Source organism: Manihot esculenta, chromosome 8 (assembly GCF_001659605.2).
Source record: "Manihot esculenta cultivar AM560-2 chromosome 8, M.esculenta_v8, whole genome shotgun sequence".
Lineage (NCBI taxonomy): Eukaryota > Viridiplantae > Streptophyta > Magnoliopsida > Malpighiales > Euphorbiaceae > Manihot > Manihot esculenta.
The window spans coordinates 8,219,988-8,229,801 of record NC_035168.2 but is presented as its reverse complement, the minus strand read 5'-3'; the positions used below and the strand labels follow the sequence as shown (position 1 = coordinate 8,229,801).

Sequence of the window (9,814 nt, the reverse complement as noted above, 5' to 3'; positions counted from 1 at the left end):
TCGGGAAAAGAAGGAGAAGGATGAGGAGAAAAGGATAGTTTAGTCATTTTTATTAAAATAAATGGAATGTTAACTGAAAATTTGACGGTAGAGACTATTTTGCAGTTTTTTTAAATATGAAGGATTCAATTGAAGGTTTTTTAAAACAGAGGAACGAAAGGTTATATTTCACTAAACTAGAGGGATTAAATTGTAGTTTATCCTTAATTCTATCTTACTTTTAAGAAATTTTTTAAAAAATCTCTTAATATTTAATAAAATTTAATATTTTTAAAATGAGTATAATTGGAAAGTTAATAAAAAAAATTATCTTTCTTAATGTGTGTAAAAAAAATGGACAAAAATTATAAAACGAATAGAGTAATTTTTTTTCTTAATTTTCAATGTGGCAAGCTCAATTAGAATAAATATTCATAATGAAGTAGTACTTTCATGCATTAAACTCTTTTTTTTTTACAATCATTATGTATCTAGTTCTTATCATATTCAATCAAATTTCATATAATAAATAAAATTCAAATTAGATTGGATTTTATAATATATGGAGACCACAATACAGTTGTATTTGAAAGAAGGAAAAATTACTTTTTAGTCCCTGAGGTTTAACGTAATTAACACTTCTGTCCCTCTATTTTGGCGATCCAACACTTAAGTCCCTCTGACTCGCGGTTGTCGAAGCCGGTCAAAAATAACCTTTCTGGTTATCAACAATTTACAACTGCAGATAGTGGTGAAAGGATCGAATCCACAGGGAATTGAAGACTTACCTATTTTCCTTATCAAGACCAATAAAATAAACTGAAATAAAAATAAACTACAAAAGAAGAAAACTGAAAACGAGATAAACTGAAACGAGATAAAACTGAAACGAGATAAAACTGAAAACGAGATAAACTGAAATGAGATAAAACTGAAAGAGAAATAAACGGAAAGCAAAATAAACTAAAACGAGATAAAACTGAAACCAACTAAACTAGGGGTGAGCACTATTCGGTTTAAACCGAAATAACCGACCGAACCGAACCGAATCGAAAATTTGGTTCGGTTTTATTTTTAATTCGGTTCGGTTCGGGTTTAATTTTCTGAAAAATCGGTGATTTCGGTTCGGTTCGGTTTTAGATTCAAAAATTTCGATTAAACCGAACCGAACCGAAATCACCTATACTACGTCGTTTTGAAGTTTTGAAGTGTACCCTTATATTTGCCCTAAATCTAAAAGCCGAGAGTTCACGCTATGACGCTACTAATCTCCATTCCACGCCGCCTCCCTCACATCAGACATGCCTGTGCCTCTTCTCCGAGCATTGAGCTCCACCGCTTCCAGCAGGTACACTGTCCACCGTCCGACCTCCACTCTCCTCCCGACATCGACCGATTAACCATCGTGGCTAACTCGGGTCATCGATCTTCACTTGCAACGCTGAGTCGCCGACTCCTCCTCACCTCACTGTCGCTCTCTAGTCTCTCTCTCCAGTCTCCACACAATCGTCGGTCGTCGCTCTCCACGCAATCTTCGGCCGTCGCTCTCCAGTCCATCGGCTGTCCGCGCCGTAGCAACTTGGTTGTCCGAGCAGTGACACACAAAGCAATTCCAGTAACTCATCAGTCATCACTCAATCCAACGGCGGAGAATCATCCCATTTCACATTTTTTGGACATCACACTCTCGTACGCATCAACGCGAAGATCGCTTTGCTTCTCCCAAATTTTGGATGTGTCGGCCATCTTTCTGATTCAGTAAGTTGTTTACAGCTTCTCGCTCCGATCAATTTTTAGTTTCCAGAAATTCAGCTCTTCTTCTTGTATTTCTTTGCTTTTCGTAAAAAAACCCGCGTAATTTATTATTTTTTTGCCTTACAATTGCCTTAAAATGTTAATATTCATATTTTTCAGCTTTTCGGCCGTCGCTCTCTTCCTCAGTCCTCAGTCTTTCTCAGTTCTCAATCCTCGCCTCCTCTGTCCTCATCAGCAACTGTAAATGGTAAGTAAATTTTTTTTACACTATTGAAAAAAGTGTTAAGACTGTTAATGATCAATAGCTTTCTGTCTTCCTCCTCTGTCCTCAGTCTTTCTCATCAGAAATTGCTCATTCACTGATCAATGATCAATAGCTTTCTTATTTATTTTTTACAGGACTTGGGTGGAGAGCCGACCGAATGTTTTCTCCAGTCCATCAGAAAAGTTTAAAAATCGGTTCAACTGATCAAACTGATTGAACCGAACCGAACCAAATCAGTTCGGTTTGATTCGGTTATTCCTCTTATTCGGTTCGGTTCGGTTTGTGTAAAATTCTACAATTCAGTTTTCGGTTTTTTCGGTTCTGTTCGATTTTGAACCGAACCGACTGAATGCTCACCCCTAAACTAAACTGTAAGTAAAATGGGGGGTTTTGAGATTGATTTAATTAATCTAAAACTGAAAGCAATAAAAATAAGGCAAATAATAAAAATAAAGAGAAATAAATAATAAGAAAGATCTAGTTGAAGAATTGGATCCACTTTAGTTGTTGGGATTGATCATTGACACTTAGTTTCCTTTGGGTTGATTCAATAGATTAGTTATGGAGATGGAAGACGCTTCTCACCACCATTATCTCTCCTTATTATTAAACCAATTAGGGAACGTCCTCTAATTAATTACTAATTAACAAATTGCCAAGGAACGTCCTTGGGCCTTAGGCATCAAAACAATTGTCAATTGCATTAAGAAATAGAGAGATCCAATCCTAGCTACCCAAACGTATGGAGATAACGCTAGCTCATACAATTTCCTTGGGTTTTATCCCAAGTGTTCTCATGTAAGAATAATCTAAGCAATTACGGACTTAAATCATCCAAACTAACATATTATTACTTTGCAATCAAGAATCAACGTAGATCTAAACAACAAAGCAATATTAAAATCAAGCATGAAATTGCATAAATATTGAACAACCAAAAGTTAAACAATGTTTGATCAAGTCTCCCAATCCATAAAACAACCAAAGTATCACCTAATCTTCAACTAGAATAAAAGATTTCAGCCTCTCATGGCTGAAACAAAATCAAAAATAAAAGAAAAGAAGAAAGGTAGAAGAAGAGATGTGAATTTCGTAGGTGTCTCCCAAGGGGAGCTTAAGGGACCTGTAGAGGCTCCTTATGTGGCTTTTTATAGTTGAAAAGTGTTGCCCTAGGTCATACTTACTGCCCAAGAGGTATTTTCTGCCCAAGTTGTGTCTGAAAAGGAAAGAATCACGTTTTTCAGCTTCAGAAGGAAGGCTGCGCGTGAATGCTTTGCGTAAGGAAGTTGGTGCGCGCGGTTTGGTCTCCGAAAGGGAAGGAGGCATAGATTGTGCTTCCTAAATAAGTTTAGATGCTGACCTTGCTTCCTAATTAGTGTAGAGGCTGCCCAAGGTGCTGCCCATGCTCAACTTGTTGCCTAAGTTGTTGCAGAAAAGGAAGGTGGCGCGCAAATGGCTCTCAGAAGAGGAAAGCGCGCAGATTGTTTCTGAATAGGAAGGATGCACGAATTTTGATCTTCAAAGGGGAAGATATGCTGTCCATACATTCCTTTTTAGGTGGAGCCTCTTTTGAAATTTGAATGTTGAACGCAGAAGAGGAAGAGCATCTCTTTGAGATCTTGCTGCCTAAATAGGAAGATATGACTGTTGCAGTGTGTGCACATCTTTGAACAAGGAAAGAAAGATCTGCGATTTGAATTTCAAATAATCTTCTGACTGAGCTTTCCTTGTTTGCTTTTGCTTCTGCACTTTCCTCATTTGGAAACTTTCCTTTTCTGGAAACTTTCCTTATTTGGAAACTTTCCTTTTTTGGCACTTTCCATATTTGGCACTTTTTGGCAGTTTTAAGAGCATTTTCTCCAGATTGTCTCTTTACAACTAATATCTGCAAAACATAATTAAAACCACAAAATTAAGCAGAAAAGATGTAAATAAACATCAAGAACATAATGATAAAATGGACTAAAATATGCTCTATCAAATACCCCCACACCTAGCCTTTTGCTTGTCCTCAAGCAAATAAACATAGTCAAATAAGCTTTCTTTGCTACTTGATCTTTATTTCCACTTAAGCTCTTACTCTAGACACCTATTTTGAATCATTGCAGTGAAGAATATATGCATGAAGATTACTCACCTTCTTTCCTTATTTTCCTTTACTTACCATGGCTATGATTTGTTTTCCTCAAGAGAGACCATACATGCACATTTTGTTCAGATAAGACTTTTTCTAGCTTGCAGAGTTACTTGCCCTTACCTTGAAGTACTTTATTCAGACTTTTGCACTTTAGATCTTGCTTGAAAAAGTCACCAACCTTTTTACGTGAAGGTACATATTTGTGATACCCACCCCCAGTTACTCAGTTGGTCACCTTTCCAAGTGGCTACTAGCTCTGTTCATAGTCTTTTGACCATTGGAACAATCTTAGATTTGTGCTTTTGAGGTCTTTGCCTTTGCTGAATTTTCTTTCTCTCAATAATTTGGGCAAATCAACACCAATTCCTAAATCAAGTCACATTAAGTTCATTCACACAATTTTTTAATTTATTCTCAATTGAGGGTCATCAATATATTTTTCACCATGTAAAGCTCAAAGATTCAATTTAAAAGGCAATTCTCAAACATGAATATAACTCACTGCAATTGATTCAACATAAGTTTAAAGAGTCATAACATCAATGGGGCCATGGAAAGAAAAGCTCATCCAACATAGTCTATATGATGAGTAAAGCATCTAAAAAAAAAACAGAAACAAAGTAAATAAAAAAACTGTGGCTATTTGTGTGTGTTATTGAAAGCAAAAATGAAAAAATTTCAACTAATGCAAGCAAACTAAAAATCAAAGCAAAAATAAACTCAAAAAGTAAAAATTCAGAAATATGCACCCCCACACCTAAATCATGCATTGTCCTCAATGTATAGGAAATATTAAAATGCAAAAGAAACTAAGTACTCCCCTGGGTGTGGTGTGCATAGTGCGATCCACTTGATCAAGGCTCAAGTAATTGGAGAAGGGAAGAGAGTCCCAATTGCATTGAGCAAAAAGTGTAGCACTCCTTTCGATTTTGTCATAGCCCATCCTATTTTTTCCATGTACTCATGAAGTAACATGATTAGCTTCTCCTCTTTCAGATGAGGTGTGCCTCTAGCCCTTATGTTTGCATTTTTGAGCACTTCCAACTTCAATTGATATTTCTCCATGGGTGGCTGCAATTTGGCATTAAGTTCAGGCAAAACAAATTCTACCTTATCTGGAGGTTTGGGCAGGCATTGATCTGCATGCTCCTTTGGTTTGGGCCATTGGACTACCATTTGTTCCTCCTGGGCATGGACTGTTTGCATTGGAAGGATGAAAGGAGTTTCAGTTTCCTCCTTCTGCATAGGACCTAACTGAGGTGGAAGACTGATCTGTGTTGGAATCTGTAGAACAAGTTTCGGCGGCCGAAAAGTGTCTGAGTTCGGCGGCCGAAGGTCTTCAGTTTGCGGAGTGAACTGCGGCGATGGATTCGGCGTCTGAAAATCGCTTGGGTTTGGCGGCCGAAAGATGTTCGGCGGCTGAAGGACGTCTTCTTTTTGCGCAATGTGTTGCAAAAGTGGTGTAACAGAATCTGGTGTCTGAAGGGCAGTGGGGTTCGGCGGCCGAAGGATGGTGGAGTTCGGCGGCCGAATGTCTTCTGTCTGCGTTTGGCTGCAGTCTACCTGTTGGATGCAATAGTCAGTTTCTTTCAATTCTGGCTCTTTCTGGCTTTCTTCCCTGCAAGGATCATTGTTTAGCATATCATCTTTTACATAAAAAACATCTTTGTTCAAGCAATCAATGATATCTAAATTATCAACAGGCTCTGTTTGATCAGTTTGTTTAGACACACAGTTTTCTGGTTGTGTCTCTTCAGCAGCTTATTCTTGAATTTGCCAACTTTCCTCATCATCCTCCATATCTCGAAACTCTTGCTCTCTTCTTAACATGTCTGCATTCATTGACGCAGTCAGCTGTCTTATGTCCTGTCGCACGCTTTGCATGGAACTTACCATTGTTTCCATCACCTTTTCAAGGTGCTGGTAAGGATTTGGGGGTTCTGGTTAGACTTGATATCCTTGATAATCCTAGTAGTTGTTAGCCTCAGCATAGCCATAGTTTGGTTGGTCTCCCCAATATGGATTGTATGTGTCATGGTAGGGATCATGTCTTGGTTGTTCATAGAATCTTCCATATGTATGTACTTGTTGGTCATACTCATAATGTGCAGGACATTGATCAGTTGGGTGACCTACATATGAATAGATCCCACATGGTCTTGGTGGCTGAAAGCGTTGAGCTCGACCTATGACATAGCTATCCACAAGAGAGGTTAGTTTTGAAATTCGAGAATCAAGATCAGATGTACTTACCTCATCCATGATTAAGATCTGCGATGGGGGCTTTTTGCGCTCAAAATTTTTTTTTTTTGGAATCTTAAGGAAGAATGTCCTTGAGTGCAGATTTGGCCACGAAAGAAAAATAAACAAGTTAGATCAATTCCCCGGCAACGGCGCCAATTTTTGACGCGCGGTTATCGAAGCCGGTCAAAAATAACCTTTCTAGTTATCAATAATTTACAACTGCAGATAGTGGTGAAAGGATCGAATCCACAGGGAATTGAAGACTTACCTATTTTCCTTATCAAGACCAATAAAATAAACTGAAATAAAAATAAACTACAAAAGAAAAAAACTGAAAACGAGATAAACTGAAATGAGATAAAACTGAAACGAGATAAAACTGAAAACGAGATAAATTGAAATGAGATAAAACTGAAATGAGATAAAACTAAAAGAGAAATAAACGGAAAGCAAAATAAACTAAAACGAGATAAAACTGAAACCAACTAAACTGTAAGTAAAATGGGGGGTTTTGATATTGATTTAATTAATCTAAAACTGAAAGCAATAAAAATAAGCCAAATAATAAAAATAAAGAGAAATAAATAATAAGAAAGATCTAGTTTGTAACGACCCGAAAATCGGACCGCTACCGGCGCTAGGATCCGGGTCGACTTAAGGCCGCCGGGACCCGTAGCAAGCCTGACATGCATCCTGAAAACCTGCTTAATCCCATACATGATCAACAACATACATAAAAATTAAAACTTTTCTTTCCATGAACACCAACCAAACTCAACCTGTGCATAAACATTAATATAACATTGATCCCTCTATGGGATCTCATCAGTGTCCCCAATGGGTGACATAACATATGCTGAGTTGGTTACATAAACATCATAAAAATCTCTAAGATCATGTATTAAAAGGGATGCAACAATCTATGGTCAAGCACACCACTAACATCCATATACATCATCTCATTACATAACTATACTGATTAAGACTTTACATTACAATATGATCATGTCCATTACTAGCTATTACATAAACATGAATTCTTTACTCTAACCGGACACCTGCTCTATCTTGTACCTGCAAGCCTGGGGGTAAAGGGAGAGGGGTGAGCTAAAAGCCCAGTGAGCAGAACTATAAAACATAATAACACTATGCTCCAATGAAATGCATCATAACACAGACAATTCACATAAGGGTTGGGTGAACTTGTCACCAATTAGTCCAAGCTAACATTGTGCCAGGCCGTAGCATGGGGTCCTGGTCTTCCTGTCATAACATACATTACTTACCATTTGCCCCAGGGCCTCCTCTAGGCTCCTGGTCTTCGAGTCCCATAACCGTGCCAGGCCGTAGAATGGGGTCCTGGTCTTTCCTTACATAGTGTCAGGCCGTAGAATGGGGTCCTGGTCTTCCTGTCATGGACTAATTGGGTCATCCAACATTCACCCACATCAACAACAATCGATGCAATGCGGCATATTCGTGAAACTAATGCAATCATCCTATTGCATAATCATGATGCATGAAACATGATAAAACATTTAATTTAAAAGATTAAGTTTAGTTCCACTCACCTCTGGCTGACTCTGACAACACCGAAGCAGCTGAACTCACTGCTGGGGTCCTCGGTTCCTCGGGTCCGAACCTACACAGGTGGACTCAAATGAGGGACCAAACATACCTGAACATAACTATAAACTACTCCCCAAAAACCCCCTAAAACATCATGAAACAACCATACAAAAACATACAAAGAAGGCCTGGACAGGGCACTTTCGGCGGCAGGTTCGGCGGCCGAAAGTCCCTCCAGAGCCGAAAGTCAGGCAGGTTCGGCGGCACCTTCGGCGGTCGAAACTCCCAGACAGAGACGAAACTCATGCATGTTCGGCGGCACCTTCGGCGGCCGAAACTGCCAGACAGAGACGAAAGTCTCCTTTCGAGGGCAAGCTTCGGCAGCCGAAAGGCTGCCTCCCCAGCCATGTTCGGCGGCCGAAAGTTCTTTCGGCTGCCGAACCTGGTTTCTGCCAAAGGGCAGAAACTTGGCTCCCAATGCACATTTCGCCTCCAAACTTATCAAACATGCATCAAACCTATTCTACAACACACAAACGCAAGCATACATGTTCCTAGGGGTCTCAAACCATCATAAACCCCATCTACAACACATCAAGCATCCACATTGTTCAAGAACACACATTATACCCATAAACACAACCATAACCTAAACATGCATTCTAACCCATAGATCTTGCATAAAACTTATTCAAAACATAAAACGAGCTTAAGATCGGCTCTTACCTCTTGAAGATCGAGAGAGACGACCCAAAAACTCGGAGTTGGGAGAGATTTGGTTCTTGAACCTCCAAGCTCCAAAACTTTGCTCAAAAGCTTAAATCTTCAAAACCAAGTTAAAACAAGTGAAAATCTTGAAAGATTTAGAGGAAGAACATCAAAAAATGGGTGAGGGACGGCAGAGAGCTCACCTTAGCCGAAAATGGGGAAAAGCTCGCCCGTTTTCGGCTAAGGGACCCTTTTATAGTGGCTGGCCAGACCACGTTCGGGGGCCGAATGTGCCTCCGCATGCATGCCATGTTCGGCGGCCGAACTTGAGGTTCGGCGGCCGAACCTGGACTTCCCTCACTTATGCTTTCGGGGGCCTAAAGCACACCCGCAACGCATGCATGTTCGGCGGCCGAACTTGAGGTTCGGCGGCCGAACCTGAGTTTTCCTCCAATGCTATTTTCATGCAAAAACTCATTTTCTTTCATGCTTAAAACATAAAACACATTAAAATATTTCATAAAAACATGGTTTTACCCTACTAGAGGCTTCCGACATCCGAGATTCCACCGGACGGTAGGAATTCCGATACCGGAGTCTAGCCGGGTATTACATTCTCCCCCTCTTAAGAACATTCGTCCCCAAATGTTCCTCAACTAGCACATGTAAGGCATACAACATAAAACACATAGAGACTAACCTTAAAAGAGATGAGGATATTGCCGGAGCATGGACTCCCGTGTCTCCCAAGTGCATTCTTCCATATTGTGGTGGTTCCACAGGACTTTCACCATCGGGATTACCTTGTTTCTTAGCTTTCTGATCTGGGTGTCTAGGATCCGTACCGGCTGCTCAACATAGGTGAGATCCTCTTGGATCTCCACATCAGGCTCACTAAGAACCTTGCCCGGATCTGACACGAATTTTCTCAACATAGAAACATGGAAAACCGGATGGATTCTCTTCATTGAAGCAGGTAAATCCAACTTGTACGATACATTCCCAATCCTTTGCAGGACTTCAAAGGGTCTGATGTACCGCGGAGCCAGCTTACCCTTCTTCCCGAACCGAACCACTCCTTTCATTGGAGACACCTTGAGCAATACCAGATCCCCCTCCTGAAACTCTACTAGTCTTCTGCGGATGTCTGCATAACT

General features: G+C 39.9%; 1 long non-coding RNA gene across 1 annotated transcript; it reads left to right on the top strand.

Annotated features, from left to right (window-relative positions):
• The first annotated feature begins 1,150 nt into the window (after positions 1-1,150).
• On the top strand, positions 1,151-2,208 carry LOC110621732. The gene is made up of 3 exons (XR_002489014.2): positions 1,151-1,737; positions 1,894-1,981; positions 2,134-2,208. It is a non-coding gene; the product is annotated as an uncharacterized LOC110621732 (long non-coding RNA).
• Positions 2,209-9,814: the final 7,606 nt, after the last annotated feature.